Source organism: Macaca nemestrina, chromosome 7 (genome assembly GCF_043159975.1).
Source record: "Macaca nemestrina isolate mMacNem1 chromosome 7, mMacNem.hap1, whole genome shotgun sequence".
Lineage (NCBI taxonomy): Eukaryota > Metazoa > Chordata > Mammalia > Primates > Cercopithecidae > Macaca > Macaca nemestrina.
Genome location: NC_092131.1, coordinates 125,821,159 through 125,843,101, shown reverse-complemented (window position 1 = coordinate 125,843,101; position 21,943 = coordinate 125,821,159). Strand labels below are relative to the sequence as shown.

Here is a 21,943-nt window from a genome sequence, read left to right as displayed (position 1 = left end):
GAATATCCATGTCCATCAGAAAGTCAGGCTCTTCTTCGGGACAATATTAGACTCTAAAAATTATTATTATTTTTTCAGACATAGGGTCTCACTCTGTCACCCAGGCTGGAGCACAGTGGCACAATCATAGCTCACTACGGCCTCCAACTCCTGGACTCAAGTCATCCTGCCTCCTCAGCCCGCTGAGTAGCCGGTACTACGAGTGTGCACCACCAAGCTCAGCTAATTTTTTTTTTTTTTTTAAGAGAAAGGGTCTCACTACGTTGCCCAGGCTGGTCTCAAACTCCTAGCCTCAAGTGATTCTCCCACCTCAGCCTCCTAAAGTGCTGGGATTCCAAGCATAACCTACTACGCCCAGCCCCCTATAAATTCTTAACTCACAGTCATCTCCATCCTAAATTTGATGAGTTTAGATCTTCTTCCTTGTGTCTCAATCATTCCATCAGATTTTTCAACATATTTTTGCTCTTTTCTAAACATGTAGACAGTGTTACGTCATGTACTGACAAATAAGGATTATCAACAGACACACGTAATGCCAACGATCCCACGGCTTTCCTGGGAAGATGAGTCTCCTGCCCCTTCCTTTGCAATGTCTTCCAGATTTCATCTCCACTGTACTTATAGAAATGATGTTCTCAGCCCTCCACTCATGTCCCCCGACCGATTCTGGCAGTGAGGCCTGCCCTGGGATTCCCACAAATCTGACAGAAATTTATGTGACCTCTTTGCTAGGTCTCACTGGTTATTAGTGAATATGTGGTGTGTTATCTTCTCTTAACTACCTTGTCTTTGGGGGCAAATGCAAAGCAATTCTGTACACCTCACCTCTCTCCATCCAAGCCAAGCCAAGCCAAGGGCCAGAGTCCTCGGGTGACTGTCCTGCCCTGTGATCAGGCACACTTTCTGGCTCTGCTACAAGGCAAACTTGACCTTCTTGTTTCTGCCAGCCTGCAAAAACATTAACGATCAACTATTGCTGAGACCAGCTCGGTCAGGGAGACCCTAACCCAGTGGTGCTAGAGGAATTAAAGACACACACACAGAAATGTGGAGGTGTGGAGTGGGAAATCAGAGGTCTCACAGCCTTCAGAGCTGAGAGCCTTGAACAGAGATTTACCCACGTATTTATTGACAGCAAGCCAGTGAAAAGCATTGTTTCTATAGATTAGAGATTAACTAAAAGTATTCCTTACAGGAAACAAGATGGGCCAAAATAAAGGGATGGACTCTGGCTAGTTATCTGCAGCAGGAGCATGTCCTTAAGGCGCAGATCGCTCATGCAATTATTTGTGGTTTAAGAATGACTTTAAGCAGTTTTCCACCCTGGGTGGGCCAGGTGTTCCTTGCCCTCATTCCCGTGAACCCACAACCTTCCAGTGTGGGCATCATGGCCATCACGAACATGTCACAGTGCTGCAGAGATTTTGTTTATGGCCAGTTTTGGGGCCAGTTCATGGCCAGATTTTGGGGGGTCTGTTCCCAACAAACTATCACAACCTTTATGCCACATTTATCAACCTTAAAGGGATGCCTGGACTTTGAAAGCTTTTTAGCATGGTTGGCTGCCCAAGAAGTCAAAGACCAGACCAGCCAATTGTGTCAAAGTTGACCTCGTTCTTTAGAGCCATAACTAATACTTGTTTGTTTGTTTGTTTATTTTGAGACAAAGTCTCGCTCTGTCACACAGGCTGGAGTGCAGTGGTGCAATCTCAGCTCACTGCTACCCCTGCCTCCGAGGTTTAAGCGATTTTCCTGCCTCAGCCTCCTGAGTAGCTGGGACTACAGTTGCATGCCACCATACCTGACTAATTGTTTTGTATTTTTTTTTTTAGTAGAGGCAGGGTTTCGCCATATTGGCCATCCTGGTCTCGAACTCTTAACCTCAAGTGATCCACCCGCCTCAGCCTTTCAAAGTGCTGGGATCACAGGTGTGAGCCACTGTGCCCAGCCTACATTTTTATTTAATATGTTTTAAGTCACTGTGCTCAACTAAGCAGTAAGATTTGGAATGTGATCTACAGTTCTTACTTTGGGGCATCAAGGAAAACTTCCAGCTCAGTGAACAAACAGGCAGTTTAATGTGGTATAGAAGAGTGGCTTTCAAACTGGCTTCACGATAAGAAATTCATGTTAAATGATAACCCAATGCATGCACGTGTGCACGCGTGCGTGCACGTGCACACACACACACACTCCTACATCACTGAAACAGAAGTATCTTCAAGCAGTGCTGCACTAGAGGAAAATGCACATGAAAGTGATTTCTTAGGAAATATTTCCAGGGAAAAGAGAGAAGTGAGAAAGTAGGAGTAGAAAGAGGCCACGTAAGGGTACAACATCAAGTCAAGTCCCAATTGGAAGGCAATTTTGATTCATTCCCACAGAGGGCTTGGGGGAACATCATAGATCACACCTCAAAGTCATCCCAGTGAGACGGCAAAAGAGCTGGAGTATGTCTGTCCCCACCCTCATCAGTCATTGGTTAAGGGCTGTGCCGGGAGGGAAGGGACACAAATTCTCAGGCGCTTCTGGCTCTCTTGCACCTTCCAGCAGAATGCTGGCTTCTGTGAAAGAATGCACACTGGAATCCAGCTGGTCTACAAAGAGATGGCAGAGGGATCCCAGATGACATAGGTAGAGCAGGGACAGCTTCTGCTACAAACACCCTATATTGCTTTTGTTTTCTGATATTTTTCACAGCAAAGCAAACTTTCTTGTTGCTCTGCTAACTTTGTTACCGCTCACCCATCTGCCTTCCATCTTCCAGCATTTTGTTGCTAGTTCTTGTCTGTTGTTGCCTCTTCTGTTCTCTTTATCCTTCCAGTTTTTATAAGATTGTTTTTTATTCCTTTTCAGTCATTTCAGAGATGCTTCAGGATGGAGCTGTGATAAACACATGTGTTCAGTCCACGATGTTTAACAGGCACTGCCTCCTGATTTTTCCATATGAATTACTGAAGAGTAGGTAGCAGACTGTCTTGATGCCCTTCCCCATGTCCCCTGAACTGAGCTGACCTGACCTGCAGCTGCAGTGAACTTAGGAATCCTAAGCATGCTGACGGCTTGCCCACTCAAACACCTGCCTCATTCTGCTTCTCTGAGGATTTCTTCCAGTACAACAAAAGCTTGCCCAACCTTCACAAGGCATCCTAGAATTGCTGGGGACAGAACACCCCTCAACCCATGAAGGATGAGGATCAGTGGATTAATATCCAACCATCCCATACCTTGGTGGGACTATTATAAGGCATTCTGTGTGGTTCCTCAGAGGTCCCAAATGGGAAAGAGCCCAAATTGCCCACAGTAATAATCCATTCATCAATTCAGTTTTCTATTTCACCTCTCTCACTTTCCACACTCACTCACTTGCTCTACCTGGGATCCTCTCCAAGAGAGACTCTTGTATCCAAAGCTTTGTCACAAGGTTTGATTTTGGAGGAAGTCAAATTAAGGTAACGGGTACTGGAAGTGACTATAGAAAGTATATTCTCAATGGTATGGTGGCAACAAAAACCCCACTGATGGTGGTGAGTAAGGTGGTGACAAACCCTGGCACTTCGAAGATTCCATACCTACACTTGACCCATGGTGTACTTGGATGAGGTAAAGGTGAAAGAGAAGCTTAGCTTATGCAGTAGTGCTCATCCTCCTGAAGGATGTGGGGTTGTGATAGTCACAGGAATTGAAGAGTTGTCTTGTTCTTGTTAACTGCCTTAGAAGAATTGGGAAAAAAGAAAGACAGGTTTATATCATCCAACTATCCATTCACAGCATAGCAGTGAAAGCCAGAAGGCCTCCTTGGAAGGATCTAAAGTGATGTCCATTTCCTTAGCCAGGTATGGTGGCTCACGCCTGTAATACCAGCACTTTGGGGGGCTGAGGCGGGTGGATCACTTGAGATGGGGAGTTCAAAACCAGCCTGGCCCACATGGTGAAACCCCGTCTCTACTAAAAATACAAAAATTAGCTGGGCATAGTGGTGCACGCCTGTAATCCCAGCTATTTAGGAGGCTGAGACAGGAGAATCTCTTGAACCCAGGTGGCAGAGGTTGCAGTGAGCCGAGATCATGCCACTGCACTGCAGCCTGGGTGACAGAGAGCCAGATTCCGTCTCAAAAAAAAAAAAAAAAAAAAAATCTCCATTTCCTGCAACTGGGGGCAGACTGTTCTAAAAAATGACACTCAGGGGTTCATTGCAAGAGTAACAGAACTACAAAGCTGACTGAAGGCACAGTCCAGGCAGTCCTCTGATGTAAAAGACAAAGCCCTAGAGGAAGGAAACGGTCCCTAGAACTACTGGGGTGCAGGCAGGCATCTGGGTAGACATGCTTGAGAACCTTGAACCCCTAGATTCCCTGAACCCTCCAGGTTAGAAGTATCCTGCACCCCATTAGTTGAAGAGAACAGCTTCCCACTGCCTAGAGACTCTACACAGTCCTCCTCTGAAGCAGACACCTCCAAGATCGCTTCAAGGTCTGCTACTGCCTGCCCTCATTGCATCTATTCCAAAAACTAGGAACAAGTCTCAGCAGGCCCTGAGCAGGGCAGCATAGTTCTTGCTGTGAGACATGTGGCAGGTTGTATTTTCTAAAGAAGGCTGCAACAATATCTCTCATCCCAATTGCTTTGCTACGATGCAAACTTGTCATTCTCCTACGAAAAGATGAAATCTAATTTCTTTTTTCTTTCTTTTTTTTTGAGACAGAGCCTTGGAGCCTCGCTCTGTCACCCAGGCTGGAGTGCAATGGCACGATCTTGGCTCACTGCAACCTCTGCCTCCCAGACTCAAGCAATTCTCCTGCCTCAGCCTCCCAAGTAGCTGGGATTGCCGGTGGCTGCCACCACGCCTGGCTATTTTTTTTTTTTTTTTTTTTTGTATTTTTCGTAGAGACGGGGTTTTCACCATGTTGGTCAGGCTGGTTTTGAACTCCTGACCTCAAGTGACCCGCCTGCCTCGGCCTCTCAAAGTGTTGGGATTACAGGTGTGAGCCACCGTGCCCGGCTGAAATCTAATTTTAATCCCCTTGAATCTGAGCTGGACTTTACTTGCTTTGACCAGTAGTGTTCAGAAGGGATGCTGTGTGATTCTCACAGCTGAGTCATAAAAGGTGATGAAACTTCTATCTTATTCCTGGGGACAGTTGCCTCTGTGGCATTGAGCTACTGTGTAAGAAGACAACCTACCCTGAGGCCACCATGCTGAAAGAAAGCAAAGCCACATGAACACTGAGTAAGCTGGTTGCTTTAGCAAGATCCTTCATACTGATAGTGAATGTGTACTTCTATCTTTCTCTTGTGAATGCAAACTATTTTTGCAATAGTCTCACACTAAGTGCCAAAGACTTGTTTTCGTTGAATGCATTCTCTTTATCATTCACGACCTGGTCCTAGGAATTTGTTAAATGCTCCTCATTTCTGTTACAATATAGTCTGCAGTCACCTTGATCATCTTGACATTCTATAGAACATAATCCTGGCCCATTATATTAATGACAGAATAATAATTGGACTTAGTTTTCAGGAAGGAGCAAGTATTCTGGCTTGAAATACTTCATGCTGAAGGATGAGAGATAAACCCTACAAAGTTCTGGAAGCCTGCCACGTCAGGGAGTATTTTAGAGGCCCAAAGATCTAAAGGTATGTTGAGACGTCCTATCTGAAGGAATATTTTACATTTCCTACCACTAAGAGAGAGGCACAGCACTTGCTGAGCTGCTTTGAATTCTTGAGGCAAAAGCAAAAACAAAAAGACACAACAAAACCAAACCAAAACTACCCTTGAGAGTAACGCTCTGATCCATTGTATCAGAAGACTATTGGCTTTGAGGAGGTCAGAGGAAGCATCTGAATAGCCTTGTAAACACTTAAGGCATCAATTTAGAAATGACACCTCGCATGGCTGGGTCATTGTCCTTGAGGATGCAGTATGTTTGCTGAACCAATGATCACCATATGCAATCACTGTGCTGTTTCCCCAGCATCTCGAATACACAGGAACGCTAATTAAAGGGTGCAAGTAGGATGGACTTAAACACACTCCCTTTGAGCCACTAGTGGAAATTATGTTTTTAATTCTTATAACTTCAGGCTCTTCCTGATGAAAAGCCTTGGTCTCAGGGTGTGTGGACAGAGGGAGACAGTAAGCGTTTCACTGCATCAATACAGTGTCACCTGAGGACTTGGGCATCTCCATGCTGTCAGATCAGCAGGCAAAATGGGCATGATTACACTGGCAGGGGTGACTGACTTTGATTATCTTGAAGAGTTGGAGTTGCTGCTACACAATGGGCCCAAGGAGGAAGATGTCTAGAACTTGGGGGATTCACTTGGGGACCCCTTAGTATTTCTATGCCTGATGATAATAGCAGAGAAGCAAGTGAAGCAACCATGGCCTGACAAGGGCAAGGTAATCAAGGCTCAACCACTCAGGGATAAAGGTGCAGTCATTCACTGAGCAAGCAACGATGACTAGTGGAAGTGCTAGCCAAGGATTCGGGAAATCTAGAAGAGGTGGTGGAGCAGAGGGATGATGAGTATAGATTATAGCCTTGGGACCAGCTGTAGCAGTGAAGATTGTGACTTGTTCCACATATTCTTCTATTTTCAATCATTTTTGGAGATTGCAGCCAGCTACAACCCTGAAATGTCAGTAACAGAGCAAACTCAGGGTGGGCATGAGAGGATCTGCTGAGAGCAAGGAGTGAACACAGTAGTCACTACTGACACCCTGCCCACGGCCCACCTGTTAGTTCCCCTGTAGCTTGCAAACATGTCCATACACACTGACATCTTCATACCACGAGTGCCGTAACTCTGCTTCTCTGCTGAGGCCCTTCTCAGCCCGTAGTGAGAGTAGCCTGGAAGTGCTGAGGGCATAGTGCCCCCAAGGTCAACCTTTAATCAATAAGGTTCAAGAGTTAGAAGATAAGCACTCCCAACTTCCCCATCCCTCAGTGAATTCCTCCTGAGGCATATTCTATATGGTTTCTCAGAGGCTCCCCAGTGGAAGTGAGCCCCAGTGGCTTAGGAAAATGGAACCTACTAATTAAGGTACCCCCTTTTAATTTTTCTCCTTTCTTCCTCTCCCTTTCCTCACTCCATCCCATGAAGTTCCTGAGATCACCAAATAAACTATCTGTAATCAAGTCTTTATCTCAGTCTGCGTTTTGGGGAACCCAAACAAAGATGTAAGTTTTCATCATAAGTTTGCCTGTCTACATTTATTTCTTATTTGCTACAAATATTAGTAATTTTCTTGACAAAAGTAATATGCTGTCAGTTGATAGGCCTAAATAATACATACTTGTGGTGATACCTGCAGTAAAAATGTGAAGAGCAATTTTTAAAAGTTATTTTCACTAGCTTATGAAAAATAAAGAAATCGAACTTTGAAAAAAATGCAGCAGTACATCCTAACGTCATATAAAGAGGAATATTTTCATAACTGTAGAAACGGTTGGCAGGCTGTCAACTATCCAGGGATTATTTTGAAATTGCTGTCATTGGCCAACTACTATGACCAATGAAATCAACATTTTCACGATGCAGGCAAAATAAACATCAAAAGTCAAATTTAATAGGTGTACGTTTTCCTTTAAAAGTTGTTGAACTATCTAGGATACTCAGCCCTTTATTTTTCATTTTACAGCAGAGTTTTTACATATGCAAATACACATACACACATTTGCATTCAGACATACATGCACATATCTTTTTGTATTTTAAATATTTTCAAAGTGTAGCTCTATAGACTTATGCATTTTAACTTTGGTAATGGATGCAGTATTCCGTTTGGAATCCAGCTTTTGAAGAAATTCATGCTGAGGGCAAGTATATAGTAATTCTTTATCTCTTGCATATTAGGAAACCCTTCAGGAGGGATATTACTAAGACAAATTTAGAAAGACCTCCACATTCAGAGACAAAAATGTCAGTGGCATACTGAGAAAGCCAGTGAGTGGTCAAAAATCAGGAATAAACAAGCTTTGCTCATTTGAACCTATATAAATATTTGTTGAATACATCCTGTTTGTTTTCACTTTTGATGGGATATTAGTTTGTGAAACCAAATGATATCCAGATTCTTTCTTCCCATAGGCTTATGAATACCCAAATATGGCATATTTGCCTCCATATTACAGGCTTCGTTGAACACCAATTGTTTCTCTCTACCTTTCTCCATTTCAATCATGTGATTCTAGTGTGAACTTCTAATTATGGACCCCTGATCTCTCTGTTTCAGTCATAGGGCAGGAATGTTGTTAATTACCATGCATCAAGCACTGTCTTTCATAGAGGCTATGAAAGCTAAACCAATCAGAGGCTTCCCCAGAATTCTGAAGTGGAGTTCCATAGGGAGGAAGAGCTTTCTATTCTAGTGATGATGTCTGGAAGCAGCCATGTACCTCCACCACATGGAGAAGGCTAGTATGAAAGAATGAAGTCGAATTGTACAGACACATGATACAAAGTGCCAAGTCCCCAGTTCTAGAGCTGGAGAATCCCACTGGCCAAATCTGTGCCCCCTGTCTTCTGGGGCTTGGTCCTTCTCTCCTCCCACTTTCTGGGAGTGCCTCTTGTATCTCTCCCTTCGTTCCTCTGTGGTGCTCAAAGTAAGCCAACGTGGGTTCCCACTGTTTACAAACAAGGGCTCTGATAAATGTGCTGCATTTACTTTTGTTATTTTATCAAATAGTTATAAACTCAACTGCTTAATCTGCTGCTTTTCCTTTTTGATATCTCAGTAATTGATTTCTAAGGAATAAACGGTATCTTGCTGGAATTGTTTTCACCTGTTGCTCTTTCACCCAGCCTCACCCAGCTCAGATATTGACTAAAGCTGTTCAACTCAGCTGACCTGGCTACGGAGTACAGAGGTAGGTGGGCACCATGGCTTGGGTGCAAAAGAGACCTTAGTGCCCCAAATTGTAATGTTTGGTTACCAATGCCTAAATGCTATCTATATTTTGGGACTGCATGATCAATTCCCAGGATACCCTCACCTTTTTACCCCAATGATAAAAACCAGAGATCTCAACAAAATAGCTCTTATCTACCATGCTGCAGACAGACTGACAATTCTTTTTTTCTTTCTTTTTTTTTTTTTGGAGACACAGTCTCACTCTGTTGCCTAGGCTGGAGTGCAGTGGTGCGATCTCGGCTCACTGCAACCTCCACCTCCTGGGCTCAAGCGATTCTTCCACCTCAGGCTCGTGATTAGCTAGGATTACAGGCGCACACCACCGTGCCCATTTCATTTTTGCCTTTTGTATTGTTTGTAGAGATGGGGTTTCACTATGTTGCCCAGGCTGGTCTTTGGTTCCTGGGCTCAAGCAATCTGCTCACCTCAGCCTCCCAAAGTGCTGGGATTACAGGCATGAGCCACTGTGCCTAGCCAACAATTCTTACAACTATTTTTTGTTACAATTCTGAAGACCTGCTTCAATGTTGGTTTTAGGGTTTTGTTTTGTTTTATATTTTGCTGAGTACTTGCTTTGTTTTTAATCATTTTAGAGCCATTTTGAGGATGCATAAACTTCAACTGTTCTTTAATTGTCAATTTCTCCAAATTAGGCTGGGCGCAGTGCCTCACGCCTATAATCCCAACTCTTTGGGAGGCCTAGGCGGGTGGATCACCTGAGGTCAGGAGTTCAAGACCAGTCTGACCAATATGGTGAAACCCCATTTCTACTAAAAATACAAAAATTAGCTGGCGTGGTGGCGTGTGCCTGTAGTCCCAGCTACTCGGGAGGCTGAAACAGGAGAATTGCTTTAATTTGGGAGACAAAGGTTGCAGTGAGCCGAGATCGTGCCACTGCACTCCAGCCTGGGTGACAGAGCCAGACTCCGTCCCATTAAAAAAAAAAAAATTCCAAATTTTAGGTTTAAAAGAGGCAGTATCTGATTGGCCTCGCTTGGGTCATGTGGCCACCTTCGCTAGAAGATGTGCAGGGCACACCCAAAAATGTTATCCACTGGGGAGTGTAATTCTCTCTAAGGAAAGTCAGATGCTGTTGGTAAGAGGAATGGATGCTAAGCAGTAAAATAACCACAAATGCCCACTACAGGGAGCATATGAGTATTTTCACCAGAGCTAAGCAGAACATAATTGGATAGTAACTGCTTCCTAAAACACCACATTCACCTGCCATATACAAACAGTTGAGACTACTTCTCTTGAACTTCCCACTTTCATTTTTCACTTCATTTAGCCTAAGGCAGGATTCCTGGTTTCTTTTTCCCTCCCTTATTTATTACAACAAAAAAAGACCACATTTTCTTTTTTCTTTCTTTCTTTCTTTTTTTTTTTTTGTTTTTTGAGACGGAGTCTTGTTCTGTCACCCAGGCTGGAGTGCAGTGGCACAATCTCAGGTCACTGCAACCTCTGCCTCCCGGGTTCAAGCAATTGTCCTGCCTCAGCCTCCCAAGTAGCTGGGATTACAGGCACCTGCCACCACGCCTGGCTAACTTTTTTGTATTTTTAGTAGAGATGGGGTTTCACCATGTTGGTCAGGTTGGTTTTGAACTCCTGACCTCGTGATCCACCCTCCTCGGCCTCCCAAAGTGCTGGGATTACAGATGTGAGTTACCATGCCTAACCAAAAACGGCCACATTTTCTAAAAATTTCAGAAGAAAATCTTCCTTTAAAATATTAATAGATTTATCTTGTCCAATGTGGAAAGCTATGCATTATATACTGTTAAGTAATAATAATCAAGCAGCAGAATAGTATGAAATCTCATTTTGGTAATTTAAAAAAAAATTTTTTTTTAATTTTTTAGAGACAGGGACTTGTTAATGTTGCCCAAGCTGGAGTGCAGTGGCTACTCACAGACATGACCATACCACACTACAGTCTCAAACTCCTGGCCTCAAGAAATCCTCCTGCCTCAGGCTCCCAAGTAGCTGGATAAAAGATTTTGAAATACAAATATAACTGAATATGTACCAAAAAGTCTTCCTAGGTATGCACCAAACACATAATGATGGTTTGGTAAGCAGAATAATGGCCCCTCAAATATGTCCACATCTTAATCTCTAGAATCTTATTTTTTTTTTTTTTTTGAGACAGAGTCTCGCTCTGTCCCCCAGGCAGTGCAGTGGCACCATCTGCACTCACTGCAAGCTCCGCCTCCCGGGTTCACGCCATTCTCCTACCTCAGCCTCCCATGTAGCTGGGACTACAGGCACCCGCCACCGCGCCCAGCTAATTTTTATATTTTTAGTAGAGATGGGGTTTCACCGTGTTAGCCAGGATGGTCTCAATCTCCTGACCTCGTGATCCACCCATCTTGGCCTCCCAAAGTGCTGGGATTACAGGCGTGAGCCACTGCGCCTGGCCAATCTCTAGAATCTTTAAATATGTTACCTTATATGACAAAAGGAACTTTGTGGATACGGTTAAATTAAGATCTTGGGATGGGAAGCTTAGCCTAGATTATTCAGGTGGGCCCAATGTAATGACAGGGGTCTTTAGAAGTGAAAGAGGGTGGCAGAAGAGTCATTTCAGAATGATATAATAGGAGAAAGATTCTACCACCATTGCCAGGTTTGCAGATGGAAAGAAGCCACAAGCCAAGGAATGCAGGCAGCCTTAGAGGCTAGAAAAGGCAAGGAAATAGATTCTCCCTTAGAGTTCCAGAAAGGAACTCATCCCTGCCAGCATCTTGATTTTCATCCAGCGAGATCCATTTCAGATTTCTGACCTCTAGGACTAGATAATCAATTTGTCGTGTGTATTGTTTTTTTAAGCCACTAAGTTTGTGATAATTTGTTACAGCACCAATGGAAAATGGATGCAAGTGGTTGCTCCTGAGAAGTGGGCTTTTTGGGGGCAGGGATGTAGGAGGAGAGATCAATGTATATTAATACTTCCAAGCTGGGCATTTTTGCAAGAATATATTATTTGTAAGTTAGACACTAGTATATATATTTTTGATTATACTATACAAATAAGTTAACAACATATTTTCAGAAGGGTTTACTGAATTTGCTGAAATTATCAGTTTCCCTAAGAGATTTGCTACTTAATGTTCATAGATATTTTTAAACAAATATAGATTTGTATTAAGAAATGTTTCAGGCCGGGTGCGGTGGCTCACGCCTGTAATCCCAGCACTTTGGGAGGCTGAGGCAGGTGGATCACGAGGTCAGGAGATCGAGACCATCCTGGTCAGCATGGTGAAACTCTGTCTCTACTAAAAATACAAAAAATTAGCTGGGCATGGTGGCACACGCCTGTAGTCCCAGGCACTCAGGAGGCTGAGGCAGAAGGATCACTTGAGCCCGGGAGATGGAGGTTGCAGTGAGCCGAGATCGCACCACTGCACTCCAGTCTGGCGACAGAGCGAGACTCCGTCTCAAAAAAAAAAGAAAAAGAAATGTCTCTAGCTGTGTGGACGTGTATATGTATCTGTATGCATGTGTCTGCGTGTATACACACCGTATTTATTTATTTGACCAAGATGAATGCACGTGTTCATTTGTGATCATTAAGGGAGCATTTTGCTAGGGCAGCAAGCTCAAAACAAATCACCTGTTGCCTCTGACAGCTGAAAGCCAGATGATGCTGAGGATGGCTGGAGAGGTCAGCTGTGACTCTTTTGCTGAACTGTTGGACAAGAGTAGGCTTGAAGTTGATAACCTCTATTCCTCTCCTGGGCAGTGCTTCTCAAACTTCAAAGAGCATAGGAATCACCTGGAAATCTTGTCAAATGCAAATTCACTTCAGCTGGGCTGGGTGAGATTGCCAGTCCATACGTCTAACAAAGTCCCAGGTAAGCCAATGCTGCTGGCCCACTGACCACCCCCTGGGTAACAAAGCTCTATGGCAGTGGTCTTTACACTTTGCTGCATAATAGAACCACCGGGAGCACTTTCAAAAATCCCTTGCCCATGCAATACCCCATACCAATGAAATCAGAAAATCAGAATCCTTGGGAGTGGACTCCAGGCCCCCAGGTAATTCTAATGTGCGGCTGAGTTTGAGAACCAGAGGTCAAGCACAGAGATTCTCAAACTGGAGTTTGAATCGGGATCACTTAGAGGGGTGCTGGGCATCACCCTCGAAGTTTCTGATTCAGGAGTTCTAGGGTGGAGTCCAGAGGTTCGTGATATTAGAGACAGAGGGAGAGGAAGATGGAGTTGGGTGCAAGAAAGAGAGAGAGGTGGTGGAATGAGCAAGAGAAGGAAAAAGGGAGAGGGGAGGAAAAAGGACAGGTTCCTAGAAGAAATAAGACAAATATTCACATAAACAGGAAACAAGATTAACTATGACACAAAGCCAAGAGAAAGAATCCAAATATTCTGGGGGAGAAGACTTCCAGCAGAGGTGATGAGAGGTGCTCCCAGGGGTGTGGAACTGATGACCAAGAAAAGGAACTGGGTTTAAGGAACGCTTTATGAAGAGGATCTCCAAGGGTTGGCACTCAAACAACAGCTGGGATGTTGTCACACAGAGATGGGACAAGGCTATTCCAAGCCAAAAGTTCAGGAGCAAGGGCCGGACATGGTGGCTCACACCTGTAATTCCAGCACTTTGGAAGGCCGAGGTGGGTGGATCACCTGAGGTCAGGAGTTCCAGACCAGCCTGGACAACATGTTCTCTACTAAAAATACAAAAATTAGCCGGGCATGGTGGCATGTGCCTGTTGTCCCAGCTACTCATATTCAGGAGGCTGAGGCAGAAGAATTGCTTGAACCTGGGAGGTGGAGGTTGTAGTGAGCCAAGATAGAGTCATTGCACTCCAGCCTGGGGGATGCAGCAAGACACTGTCTCAAAAAAAAAAAAAAAAAAAAAATCAGTAGCAAAAGGTGAATACTCGAAAACATAGGCTGTGTTCAAGAAACAGCAAGATCTGGTCTAGAATGGAGTGGGGATAGAGCATGGGGGGCCGGGGGCAGGAGCAGGCTGCAGGGGAGATCTGGGCCAGGTCCCATAGGGCCGCAGACTCCAAGCAGAACATGGAGGTCCTGCTTAATTTAGTAGACAATGGGAAGCTCATGAAGGTTTTTAAGCAGGAGCACCCTATCACTCAGGAAGGAGTGAAAGAGCTACAATGAAGGGGCAGAGGCTGAGGCTGTTTGGTAGCAGCTGCAAGAATTCAGGTGAGAAACACCAAGTGCCTGGATTAGGGCTGGGTATGGAGGTAAAATGTCCTTAGGAAACATTCACAGATAGAGATAAGCTCTGCCACTTAAACTGTTAACATAGGTCTGATCTTCATTAGAATTAGAAGATACATGAATTGTGAGTGCCTAGAAGTTCCTGCTAGATGAACATTAAACAACTACAGTCTAACCAGTTCTGGAAACATCCCGAGCTGGGTGAATGTGTCCAAAGGTCCCAAGCTGGACAATTAGAATAGAGGTCAAGCAGCCTTATGTCGAGTACATGTTTAAGAAGGAATGAAGACAAATGCACAGACTCCTGTGAGCAATCATGAGGAAGGTCAGGGGCATTTGTTAAACAAAGACCAACAAAGACAATCTCAGAGGCAGAAGTCGGGGACAGACAAACCCATGCACCTGGGATGGTCCCCAGTGGGCCCCATCTTGGGTGCCCAGTGAAAGATGAAAGGCACAGAGGCCCTGCCGCAAGCCAGGTGGGAAGAGCTGTAATCACCTCTGACGCCTGCTGAGACCTGAAACTCTGCTCTGTGCCTCCCCAACCAAATAATAACCTGAGGCTTCTCCTCAGCCCTCCACCACTCTCTCCTCCACAGTATCTGACTGCAGATCCAAAGTTCATGACAAACTGGTCACCTCCACTAGGAAGGAAGCAAAGATAGCTGTAAAATAGGATGAAAGTTTGCTTATTTTAATAGGAAGAATAAAATTAAAAATTTTTTTTTTCGGGGCCAAAGAAAATCAAGTACTTTGCTTCAAGCAAAACTGGGATCTCTATGCAGAAAGAGACAGGTCTGAGTTTGACTCCTGGCTCCATCACTTAACAGCCGTATGAGCTTCCTGAACTTGCATTTCCTATCTGTGAAATGACAATGCCAGCCACTCACAGGCTTCTTAGTGAGACAGGCATGAAGGTGCCCAGGGCAGGGCTGGGTCACTGCAGGCCTTCGGCATCAGTCCCTTTTGCCAGAGGGCAGCTCTACTCATTCTCCCAGTCCCTGGCAGTTGTCACAGTCTCTGCCCTAAACCCCCTTCAGTTTCCTTCTCTTCTCTTCTCTCTTCTGAATCCTCCAGGCCAGATGCTCTGGAGTTAGCCACTGTCTTAATTCCATCTGCATCCCCTCCTTCCAACACCCAGTAGGAACTGTCACTTAAAATCATACATGTGACAGGCCGGGTGCAGTGGCTCACGCCTGTAATCCTAGCACTTTGAGAGGCCGAAGCAGGAGGATCATGAGGTCAGGAGACTGAGACCATCCTGGCCAACATGGTGAAACCCTATCTCTACTAAAAATACAAAAAATTAGCCGGGCGTGGTGGCACACGTCTGTAGTCCCAGCTACTTGGGAGGCTGAGATAGGGGAATCACTTGAACCCAGGAGGCAGAGGTTGCAGTGAGCTGAGATCATGCCACTGCAGTCCAGTCTGGCAACAGAGCAAGACTCTGTCTCAAAAAAAAAAAATCATGCATGTGACAAAATGCTTAAAACATGGGCTATGTCTTCAGACACATGCATTCAAATCTTGGTTTTGCCTGGTACAAAGACAGCGATCTTAAGGGATCTCTGGTGATAATCCTGCTTATCTTCCAGGGTGGTGAAGATTACATGAGTTTTCCGTATTAAATGCCAAGCATATTTCCTGGCTTGCAGAAAGAGCTTGGGAAATGCTAGCCATTGTGACTTTCAGTTCTTTCTCACATGTGTCCCATCTGGGGCTGACCACCATCACTGCACACCTTCCCAGCTTCCCGGCTGCTCTCCTGTCCCTACCTCTCACTACCCTAATCAAACCTACATCCTGTTGCCACACTCCGCTTCCTCCCATGCCCCTTGGGCCCTAGTTCAAGAACCGGCTGAGGCCAATGACATTCAGTCCAAACCCTCACCCACCCTTCCCCTAAACTCTACTTCCTACCACTTCCTAAAAACACACTTGCCACTCCAATCAGCCAGCTCTCCTGTCACCCAAAGGTATAAACTACCTTGGCTCTGCCCTTCCCAGCCTCTGCTCAGCACAGCTCCTCTCAGCTGCTTGCTCCTTGCCCTATGCCTTTCCAAATTCTACTCCCTTCTACAACCTCCTGCTTTGGTGTCACCTCCTCCAGGAAGCCTTCTCTGACCTGACCTCTCCACTCCACGCTACCTTCTCTGAACTTCTGTAGTTCTCATCAGCACAAAGACAGCTATATCCTATGAACCCTGAGACAACTCTACTGGCACAGGTTCATCTAAAGTAAATATTTGGTGATCAAGTGAGTCCAGTTTAAAACGGAAAACCAGGAGGGACATAGGGCAGTTAAACAGCAGGTCGGGATCCCAACACTTATTAGTAACATTGGAGACAAATAGAGTAACTATTGCAAAGAGCTCAAGTTTCCAATTACTATTTTAAGAGCCCAGGATGACTTCATACCACAGAAAGTCTCTAGTCATTAGCTGGGTTACTTGTCATTTATGTTGGTTTCATAAAAATAATCACTTTGAAAACATCAGATTGTTTTCTCTAATTCCAGGAACTATTTGGATGTTTCTTGCACAACCAAGTGAAGGTGACAGAGTGTGGTTTGCAGGGGTCTCCAGCTCCTCCCTGTGTAACTTCCATCAGCTTTCCAACCTCTCCAAATATAAGTAAAAACTGTGCTTACTATGCAAATGCAGCTCTAAGCCCCTCCTACACCACAGTTCTGGAGCTGACACTACACACAGTGAGGACACTAAAAGGCTGATGAGTACACTGACTGCCTACAGACAGAGCAAAGGGATGGCGCTGTCCCCCACTCTGTCTTGAACACCACCTTCTCCTCTGAAACAACACACTCCTCCACCTTGGAAGGGTGCTCCCATCCTCTCCCTATGAGGTTGTATATCTCACCACTGTCCCGAAGGGTCTGGGTCAAGTCTTCCACCAGGGCTGCTGCCTCCTCACTGTTTTCAGGCCAATGCTCTTGCAGCCAAGCCTGAATTTCCTTGGCAGCACAGTCAACATCTGCTCCTTGGTGTGTACCTCTGGCCTCAGCCAGTGATGACAGAGCTCTCAGAGGTGGCCGAGTACATCCTGCAGTCCCCTGGTTGCCTCTGCCTGGGGGCTGCCCTTGCCGGCACTCTGGGGAAAGGGCTCAGACTGAGGGCTATCCTCCTGCAGTACAGCTACCTGCACCCAGGAGTCATCCTCCAGGATCATTATGGTGACCTCCTCCTCTTGTCTTTCTTCCTCTTTGACAGAGCAGAAGCATCGCCATCTTGGGCAAGCCTATTCTAAATCCAATCAAAAACCTAAATCCAAAGGGCATCAGCCTAATGGCTAAGGTCAGCATGACCATAAGCCACAAACTAACATCTCTCACCAGAAACATTCAAAACTCCTTCCCAACCAGAGACATGCTAGTCCTGAGACAACCCACCTCTTGCCGGAAAGATGTCAGCCCCAAGATAACCTCCCTTCTGCCCAGAGACGTTCCAAACCTGCCAAAACTTCTGCCCCACACAGAAACATTCCAAGCTTGTGATAAGCACCCTCACCCTAAAACCAATATATACTCTTAGTCTGGAAGAGAAAGGGCTCCTGACTGAAATTGGCCAGAAGCCCCTCTCAGGTTTTATCTAAAGTAAACCTGTCTTTAACTGTCTAGCCGTAGTTCATGTTTTTTTTTTTTTTTTTTAATCTTTCTTTAACTCTTACACTCTTGAGGCACCTGGACCAAGGGGCTCAGCGGAGTGGTCACTTTCGATATCTCTGTGGCCATCATCCAAGGTCCTGGGGCAATCACTTAGGCTTCAAGCCTTGAACCTCAGTCTTCTCCAGCCAGGCTCTGGGGTAAGACACCTCCCTCCTCAAATCGCAACAAGTAGTCCTGCTGAGAAACAAAAAAGAGAAACATAATCACTAAGTAGACTTTCCTAAAGCAATCTAACTCACAAGAGCCCAGGTCAGACCACCAGGTGGTCCTTACATATGCAAACCAACAGATGCTTCCTGTTGCTCTTAAAGGAAAAATGACTTATTCCTGAAAACATCTCTCTCTGTGGTAAGAGAAGTTAAGAAGTATTACAAGTGGCCAGGCACAGTGGCTCACGCCTGTAATCCCAGCACTTTGTGGGGGCTGAGATGGGTAGATCATGAGGTCAGGAGTTCGATACCAGCCTGGCCAACATGGCCAAACCCTGTCTCTACTAAAAATACAAAAATTAGCCGGGTGTGGTGGCATGCGCCTATAGTCCCAGCTACTCAGGAGGCTAAGGCAAGAGAATCACTTGAACCTGGGAGGTGGAGGTTCCAGTGAGCCAAGACCACGCCACTGCACTCCAGCCTGGGCAACAGAGCAAGACTCAGTCTCAAAAAGAAAAAAATAAAAGTATCACAAGCACAAAAAATACAGCATTGTTCTTTCCAAAACACCAGAGAATGAGTATCAGAAATGCAAAGTCCCCAGAAAAACCCATGACTGAAATACTGAGGACTCTCCTAAGTCAGCTCTGACTTGCACTGTGTGACCTTGACCTAACATACAACTTAGTCACTCAATCTCAGTGACCACTGAATAAAGAGAGATAATAACACTCATCTTTTTATTCTTATGGGGGCATCTTAAGGATTAGCAGTGGATCAGATATCAAAGCACTTTGAGCTTCATTGGAAGAAAGGCAATATCTCGACTGCATTATTACCATACTTCATGAAGATTAAGACATGCTCATATATCTCCAATCCAGTCTTGGCCCCTCAGTAATTTATCTTAAAAATGTTAGATATAAATTCCAAATTTATCTTCAAAGAATCAATATGTCAGTATGTTCAATTCTTTGCCTTCTACTTTTAAACTTAACTTCCTTGCAAAGCAATCTTTTTTGCCTATTCCACCCTGACTCATTCAGATTACCTTCTACCTGCTCCACCCTGACTCATTCTCCACCCTGCATAACCAATTTTTTCCGGCCAAAGCACTCACCCTGTCACTCTCTTTAAATTAGCCAATTGGAATTAGTTTAGCCTGTGTGGTCTAACCCTAGCCAATAGGGGAACAAGACAGCAGCAAGGGCCATGTGTGTCAGGGATAAGAACCCCTTCCCCTCCCTGGTCCAAGTGTGTGCTCACCATTGCTCCATCTGTAAGGGCGCACCCTTCTATAGAAGTAACTTGCCTTGCTGAAAATTCAAAAGAAAATTTTATATTAGAGTGCTATTTCTTTTGCGGCACCAAAACTTTATATATAACAACAACAAAAACCCATCTTTGCAAAAAGAAATTTATTTGCAAGGACACAAAACCACAACATCATTTCTAATTCCAAAAAATTGAGTCCTTAAGAATCCACCAGCAGGGGAATGGCTAATAAACTACAGCACATCCGTATAGTAGCACATATCAGAAACTGTGGTATAATAAAGGCTACCTTTGGGTGGTAATGACAGGGAAGGGGCTCAAAGGAGTCACCTGGGATGCTGGAAATTTTCGATATCTTGATTTGGCAATGGTTGCATAAGAGCAAACATGAAATTTAACATCTGTGCATTATACTATATGATTTTTTAATATTTTAAAAATTATGCTCACAAAGATTACTAATCACTAACGATTTAAGATAATCCTTCTGATATGAAAATAATGGATAAACGTCACTGGGCATGGTGGCTCACGTCTGTAATCTCAGTACTTTGGAAGGCTCAGGCGGGTGGATCACAAGGTCAGGAATTTGAGACCAGCCTGAACAACATGGTGAAACCCTGTCTCTACTAAAAATACACAAATTAGCTGGACGTGGTGGTGCACACCTCTAATCCCAGCTACTTAGAAGGCTGAGGCAGAAAAATTGCTTGAACTCAGAAGGCAGAGATTGAAGTGAACAGAGATTGCACACGGCACTCTAGCCTGGGAGACAGCCTGAGACTCTGTCTCAAAAAAAAAAAAAAAATTAATTAATTAATTAAATAATGGATAAACACAAAACCAGCAAGGCAGAAAAACCACAGACACAGTAAGTCCCCAATTCCCTTTAAAAATGAACTCATACACAGGAAAAAAGAACCAGATGGCAGTTAGAAAATATCGAGAGCAGTGGAATTGCAAACGACTTAAAATAAATATTACGAAAGCAATACAAAATTATTTTTAGGCCAGGTACTGTGGTTCATGCCTGTAATACCAGCACTTTGGGAGGCTGAAGAGGAAGATGGCTTGAGGCCAGTGTTACAGGAAAGGGGTCCGGATCCAGATCCCAAGAGCGAATTCTTGAATTCAGGACAAGTCCACAGTGCAAAGTGAAACCAAGTTTATTAGGAAGGCAAAGGAATAAAAGAATGGCTACTCCATAGGCAGAGCAGTCCTGAGGGCTGCCAGTTGTCCATTTTTATGGCTATTTTTTGATGATACGCTAAACAAAGGGTGGATTATTCATGCCTCCCCTTTTCAGACCATATAAGGTAACTTCCTGACGTTGCCATGGCATTTGTAAACTGTCATGGCACTGGTAGGAATGTAGCAGTGAGGAGGACTAGAGGTCACTCTCGTCACCATTTTGGTTTTGGTGGATTTTGGCCGGCTTCTTTACTGCAACCTGTTTTACCAGCAAGGTCTTTATGACCCATATTTTGTGCTGACCTCCTATCTCATCCTGTGACTTAGAGTGCCTTAACCATCCGGGAATGCAGCCCAATAGGTTTCAGCCTCATTTTACCCAGCTCCTATTTAAGATGGAGTTGCTGTGGTTCACACCCCTTTGACATCAGGAGTTGAAGACTGGCCTGGGCAACAGCTTGAGACCCCCTCTCTACAAAAAGGAAAAAAAAAAAAAAATTAAAAATTACTACATCATAAAGACTCAGATGACAATCCCCCTCAATAAAAAGGTGGGGGGAAAGTAGGAAAAAAAGCTTAAAAAGAAAGAAAGATAGAAAGAAAAAGCTATTGGGAAAACTGAAGCTCTCAACATGTATTTTACTCAAATGACTAGAAGAAAGAGTGGCATATGGTAAAAGAGAACCCTTCCTACTTGGGAGCCTGGGAAAACTGTGCCCGGTTAGCTAAGTTGCCGTCTGACTTGGGGCATCACACGTCCCTTCTGAACCTCAGTTTCCCCATCTGTAAAACGCGTAGGCTGCGCGGGATGTCGTCGAATGTCCCTTCCCGTCCAAAGTCTGCGCTTCCAGGTAGGAGAGGCAAGGAGAGCTCCACCAAGGAGAAGCGTCCGGGATGGTTCGCGGAGCGCAGCCGGGCGCCTAAATTGAGGCTGCCCGGGCCCGCGGGACACGAAGGGCGACCCAGATGCCCCAGCCCAAGCAGGGCTGCCGGCAGCTGGCTCCAGGCCCGCTATTCCCTTGCCTCGGTCTACTACCCGGGGTCCGCGCGGCTCCAGACCTGCATCTCCAGGTCACCTCTCGGGATACCAGGTCCTGCGGTGGCGGCTGCTCCACGTGCAAAAGTGCCCCCGGCCTTTTTGATGATATGCTAAACAATCGACCCGGCCCCTTGCACTCTGGCTCAAGCCCGTGGAGCACGGAGAGTCCTGGGCGGGACAGGTCCGCCCACCGCCGCGCTCATTGGCTGCCGAGAACGGCCCTGGGAATTCTGCCTTTCTATTGGCGGAAACAGCACCAAAAGCCGGAGGGCGGGAAGGCCCAACGCATTGGGGGAGACGTAGTCCGCCCGGAGACGAACCGGACCAAGGTCCCCTGAGCAGGGTTGCAGTTGATAGCCTGGGCAGTGCCCGCAGGCCAGAGGCAGGAAAATCCGCAGACTGGCCGTCAGGACCCCAGTATTGGCCAGAGCTGTGACCTGAGACAAACCGTTTCACTTCTCTAAGTCCTCTGTGTATTT

General features: G+C 45.2%; 1 long non-coding RNA gene across 12 annotated transcripts in view; it reads right to left on the bottom strand.

Annotated features, from left to right (window-relative positions):
* Window positions 1-21,737, bottom strand: part of LOC105491000 (uncharacterized) — a 37,886-nt gene extending 16,149 nt beyond the window's left edge. Inside the window, exons 1-7 of one of the 12 annotated variants that reach the window (XR_011626347.1) lie at window positions 21,485-21,737; window positions 20,729-20,897; window positions 19,226-19,275; window positions 17,813-17,987; window positions 6,746-14,772; window positions 3,576-6,641; window positions 829-2,886 (exon numbers count right to left, since the gene is read on the bottom strand). This is a non-coding gene — a long non-coding RNA (uncharacterized lncRNA). Of the gene's footprint in view, window positions 1-828; window positions 6,642-6,745; window positions 14,773-17,812; window positions 17,988-19,225; window positions 19,276-20,728; window positions 20,898-21,484 lie in introns of all 12 variants that reach the window. The other 11 variants (XR_011626344.1, XR_011626341.1, XR_011626342.1 and 8 more) reach the window with 11 other exon arrangements.
* Between the last annotated feature and the right edge of the window lie 206 nt (window positions 21,738-21,943).